Source organism: Mustela nigripes, chromosome 6 (genome assembly GCF_022355385.1).
Source record: "Mustela nigripes isolate SB6536 chromosome 6, MUSNIG.SB6536, whole genome shotgun sequence".
Taxonomy (NCBI): Eukaryota; Metazoa; Chordata; class Mammalia; order Carnivora; family Mustelidae; genus Mustela; species Mustela nigripes.
In genome coordinates, this window is record NC_081562.1 from 84225952 (window position 1) to 84232113 (window position 6162).

A 6162-nucleotide genomic window follows, 5' to 3' on the forward strand; every position below is an offset into this window, starting at 1 on the left:
CTGCATCTGCCAAGCCGGCACCAGCTCAGCTCTGAGGGGCAGTGGGGGGGGGGGTGCGGGGATTGAAAACGTATTGATCCAGAGTAGAAGGCACCTCATAAGCCTTGGGTTTCCAGTAAAGAACCCCCTGCATAGAATGTCCAGTCTATAATCCAATGAATTATTAGGTCCCCGGGCTCCCAAAGCAAGAAGTTAATGGACTGCCAGAGGCAGGAGAGGGGGCTTGGGCCCCTGTTGGACAATGCCCAGAGTTGGGGAGAAGCAGCGGTTGGGGAGCTGAGGGCTTGGCAGCTGTCCTCGACCACTCTCACCTAACTCCGAACTCCAAGAGCTGGAACTGGTATCAGCTTTCAGGCCCACACGCGGGGGCCTCTGAGCAGAGCTGACATGCGGCAGCGGGAAGAAGGGTAAAGGGAAGCAATGATTCCTGGTCTGGCTCTACTTCGATTTTCAACAAATATGTTGTTTTCTCAGACTGCTACCTTATCTATTGAACAGGGAGGGTTGTCAGTACAAGTCTTCTCCCTCCGGAAGGCGATGAGGTTCAGAGGAGATCATGTCCATGAAAATCCGGGTCATTTGAACACTGGCTGATGCCTCTTCTGTGCCAGGCATGTGCCAAATGCTGGGGATACGGGGCCCTAAGAGCCCACTGGGAGGAGTTTCCAATGTGGCCAGGGAATCAAGCACATCTATGCATATTGTTAGAATAATAGGGGGGTGCTGTGAAGGCTCGGTGGAGTAGAAAACCCTCTGCACACCCCTGAGGTTTAAGGACAGACCCCATAACCAAGTCTGCTGCGTGGAGGTCCTTCACTTCCAGGGCCTGGAAATTCATGGTGCGTAGGGAAGTGCAGAATAAAGCCTGGCCCTCGAAGGGCCATGCACTAAGGAAAAAGTTGGGGAGACAAGCAAAAGGGGGATAGGATCTGCAAAACATTACATATAAGCTAATTCTCTCTCTCTCTCTCTTTTTTAAAGATTATTTATTTATTTATTTATTTGAGAGCGAGAGAGCATGAGCAGAGGGGAGGGGGAGAGGGAGAGGGAGAAACAGGCTTCCTGCTGAGCAGGGAACCCAAGAAGGGGCTCGATTGCAGGACCCTGGGATCAAGACCTGAGCCAAAGGCAGTTGCTTAACTGACTGAGCCACACAGGAGCCCCAAAGCAAATTCTTTTGATGTTCCAATCTTCTGTGCCATCCTCACGGAGGGTTGTGCCTAGAGAGGCTAGTGCTGGCGTGAATCGGCCCAATGCCCGGCTCTGCCCTATCTGCTCTGGTTATCCTTCCGCCCACCTTTGATCTTAGGTGCCAGGTGCCACACATCCAGTGGGACCCGAGGCTGCCAGGGACCCCGGATGCACGGTTGGCCTCAGCAAGTGAGGGAGGCACCAGTCCTGAAATATCCTGGGGGGGAGCGGAAAAGCTGAGAGGACTGAGATGGCAAGGCTGCACAGTCCCCAGGGGGTCAGCGAGCCAGCACCACACACACACACACCCCACCACACGCACCCTGGAAAAACCCCGTCAGTGGGGCTGCAAATACCCCAGGGTCTAGCCCCCCCCCCCCACCTCAGGCTGGCTCCGTCCTCCACTCCAGGCCAGAGGGAGAAAAATAACAAAATGAGGAGAAAATAAGCTGTTTGGCTGTGGTGTGAGCAGGAATATCCATACAGAGCTGCCCACCACTCACCCTTACTCACTCTTTCCACACCCAGCCGGGGCGCCCAGCAGGAGACAGACCACCCCCCCGGCCCCCTCCCCCGTCTGGGCTAAAAGCAGACGCTGGTGAGCGAGCAGCAGGTTATAAATATGCCCGGGGAACTGCCGCCAACTCGCTCCCTTGTCATTCCCTGGGAGGGGATAGGGTGGGGTGGCTCCGAGGGAGGAGCCAGGGCTGCCCTGCTCCTGGGGCCCAGGAGGAAGTGGGGCTTCCAAGACCCTTCTGCACTTTTTTTTTTTTTTTTTTGCCCTTTTCAAAGCGAAGGAACCACCACCTCTTCATTTTTCCTGGACATTGGCTCATCTGCTCGGAGGTGGGGTTCCATTGCTTCCCCAGCCACAGTGGGGACCTCAGAAGGAGAGGGCCCAACGCCAACCTGGGTCATGGGGCAGCTCAGCACCCCTTCTCTTTCTCATACTCATACTCATTAACTCTCAGCAAAGCCAAAGTTCATTCATTCATTCAACGGGCACTCGCTAGGGGCTTGCTGAGCCTCAGGCCCCATGCATAAGCACACCAGCACCCCTGAGTGTCTCTGCATTCATTTGTGCACACACAGCAGCCCCATTCCCACATGTTCACATCAGCACCAAGCCCCCCTATGGACTTCTGGACTTGAACCTGGCAATATCACCAGGAAGGGTAAAGCTCCAGGCTCCCAGTTCTGCCTCAGCAGGTTGGCAGAGCCAGGCGGGATGTGGAGAACCAGGGCCCTCAAACATTCTTGCTCCCACTATTCCCTAGAGAAACGAAGGATCCTTTCTTGCCTCCCTGCCCAGCTATCTCCCAGGGTAGGCCAGGAAGAAAGAGCCACTCTCTGAGATGTTGAGGGGACACCTGCCCAGGCTGCCAGAGCCTCCTGCTTCCCAGCCACTTGCCAAGTAGGTGCCAAGTTGGGCAAAAGGGGGCAGTGCCACCCTGGGAAGCTTCCAGCTCTCCTCCCCCAGGGCTGAACCCCTCCCCTCTCCCTCCTCCCTATTAATCCTCGGAAGTGAAGGGGCCGTCCCTGGCGGCCCCTGGGCCCTATTGTGGCCCCTCGCCCTCCTCGGCTGGCGTCTAATTAACTCCTCCTGCCCCTGGTTTTGTGTGCCCCCCTTACCCCACCTTGTCGGCCCCGCCCCTCCGCTCCGCGGGCTCCCCCCCACGGACATTCCAGCCCGGCCGGGCTGGTGTGCCAGGGCAACCAGGGCCGGACCGAGGCCTAATCCTCCCGCCGCCTGGCCGGGCTGGGGGAGCCCCACTCACCTCCCCACTCTCTGGGGGCTGCCGGGCTCGGCTGCGGCGGAGACACACAATCAGGACAAAGGCGCAGCCCCCAGGGGGCTAACTCAGCCTTCACGCCCAGGTTGTGCGGCATTTGGGGAGTTTAATGAATTGTCCATCACGCCTTTCAGGGCCCGCCCGTCAGCCTGGATTAATCTTCGGAGCCCTGGTGGGGTAGGAGACACTAAGCCTGTATTTATTACTCTCCCATTGTCACTAATTGAGGTAATTATCTGTGACTCTGGCCTGGCCAACAATGCGGCATTCACTCCCGGGACCTCGATGGGCCTGGCTCCCACTCTCAGCACCAACCCTCCCTCCTCTCTTCTCCCAAACCCGCCAAGGGCTAAGTTGGGCCCTAGAGCATCTTGGGAAAGTGGACAATGTCCCACAATGCTTCACCTCTCAACCAGTGTCTCCCATAGCCATGACTATGGAGTTGCAGATAGGGAGAAGCCCGGTCCCCCCAAAGTGGATAGGAAAGGAAGGCAGCCTGGGACAGGTTTGGCTGGCAGAGCCCCAGGCCACACAGGGACATGTTTCTGAGATTTTGGTTTTCTCATCTCTGGACTGGTGACACCAGGGTCTCATAGGGCCCTTCTGCGGTTCCACCTTTGTGTTCCTGTAGCCGTCAGATCTGCAAAATACTGGGAGGCCCTAATCCATACCAGGCATACTCTCGGGAGGTCCCTAGAGCCTCCAGAGCTGGCAGCATGGCTGTGGATGTGATGGGGGAGGTTGGGAGAGAGACTAGGAAAGGGCTGGTCAGGGAGATCAGAAAAGACAAAAGGAATCAGCCCAGGAGGGAACATCTAAGGGTCACACTAACGTGGCCATACAGTAACCTTAGGGAGAAACGTGGATTTGGGAGGGTGAGCGTGCCAAAGAGTAGATTTCATGTGGAGATGGCTTCCTAAGTCAAGGGCATTGGTCTGGGGAACAGGTGTGTGTATGTGTCTGTGTGTGCATCTCTGTGTGTGTATGTGTGTGTAAAAGAGAGAAAGATAGCAAAGGAAGATTTGGGTTTTTTTTTTTTTTTAAAGATTTTATTTATTTATTTGAGAGAGAGACAGTGAGAGAGAGCATGAGTGAGGAGAAGGTCAGAGAGCAAAGCAGACTCCCCGTGGAGCTGGGAGCCCGATGATCCCGGGACTCCGGGATCATGACCCGAACCAAAGGAAGTCGTCCAACCAACTGAGCCACCCAGGTGTCCCAGGAAGATTTGGGTTTTGATTAGGACTAGATGTTGAGCTCTTTGAGGGCAGGAACTATGTCTTGGTCCCTGTTGGTTTTCCAAGACCCTAACACTGTACCTGACACTGTAGGCACTGTCCAGGGAATGGATGGATAGATGAGGCCAGTTCTTACACTGGAGTTGGGGGTCTGTTGGCTCTTCTTTTCCATAGCTGCACTTAGCCTTTTTATTCTGTCTCAGCACTTGCTGGAAGGAAATGTCTAGACCATCCAGGGACAGTTCTTGAATGGGCACTCCTCCAACTGCGAACATTTTAAGGACCTTGGCAGAACGCAGCGCTACAGTTGGAACAGCGCCACCTTGTGGTGCCTCTTGGAAGAGCTCCTGGAGAGATTCCAGCAAAGGAAGCGGGGTTATTCCCTATGCCAGGAGGGTGGGAACACAAGGCAGGAGACCCCTTCTCCTTCTGTACATCTGAGGCTGAATTGCTGTGCCAGTGTCCCTGTTACACGGTTTTATAATTTGTTCTTACCTTCTGCCAGCATTTACGGAAAGCCTGTTCCAGGTCAAGCCTGTAGGGGATATGGAGCTAAACCAAAGGCACTAGCCTTGAGCAACTCATGGTCCAGCAGGGGATTTCACAACGTAACAAGACCAGTGAAGGTCATAACCAGGCAGCAGAGAAAACAATGATATAGATGTTGAGGAGGCAACTGGGACATTCGCAGCTCAACAACTCTCTGCCCCTTCTGTCTTCTTCAATTCCTTTCACTAAAGCTTAAACGATTATCCTTGCTTTCCAGGCCGTTTCATGATTTAACCCACACACACTGTTCCCGAGTCCCTGCACCTCTGCATTCCCCAGTGCCTCTGTTCCCTGTGAAGCCTTCATGCTTTCCCACTTCTCTACCTTTGCCCATACCCTGGAATACGCCTCTACCCCATTTTCCCCATTGAAACCCATCTGGAATGTCCCTCCCTCCATCAGGCCCTTCTAATTTCCCTTGGCAAGATGGCCTTCCTGAAGCAGCATTTTGCAAGGCTTTGGTTAACAGCATATACAGGCCGTCCCGTAGAAGGTTATCTGTGTAAGTTACTTATCCTCTTACTAGGCTTCTACCTTCCTGAGGACATGGGTTCATGTTTTGTTCATCTTGGCATTCTTTGTGGCATGGAGCTAGGGACATCAGATGTCATCATTAAGAGAAGAAAGAGGGGTGCCTGGGTGGCTCTGTGGGTTAAAGCCTCTGCCTTCGGTTCAGGTCATGATCCCAAGGTCCTGGGATCGAGCCCCACATCGGGCTCTGTGCTCACCAGGGAGCCTGCTTCCTCCTCTCTCTCTCTCTGCCTGCCTCTCTGCCTACTTGTGACTTCTGTCTGTCAAATAAATAAATAAAATCTTTAAAAAAGAGAGAGAAGAAAGAGATGGCGGATGGTGGATAAATACATGAGTGAACGAATGGACGGATAAATGGCTGGCTGGACGACAGAGGGTTGGGAGATGGATGGATAAATGGATAGTGGGATGTATAGATGGGTGGATGCATGCTGGGATGAACAGAATGGTGGAGGCATGCATGGATGGATAGACAGATGGATGAAGTAATTCTTCTTTAAAAGGGACTCATCAAGGGACGCCTGGGTGGCTCAGTTGGTTGAGCAGCTGCCTTCGGCTCAGGTCATGATCCCACATCGGGCTCCTTGCTCCGCAGGGAGCCTGCTTCTCCCTCTGCCTCTGCCTGCCATTCTGTCTGCCTGTGCTTGCTCTCTCCCCCTCTCTCCCTCTGATAGATAAATAAAATCTTTTAAAAAAATAAAAATAAATTAAAAAATTTTAAAAAGGGACTCATCAAAAGCTCTGTAGTATCAGGGGCTTCAAGGAAGGAAACCCACTCTATGTGAAGACATGGAGACGAGGGGCCAGTATCCAGACTGAGCCTTCCTACACTCAGTCTGGATGCACCTCAGTGACTCATCTCC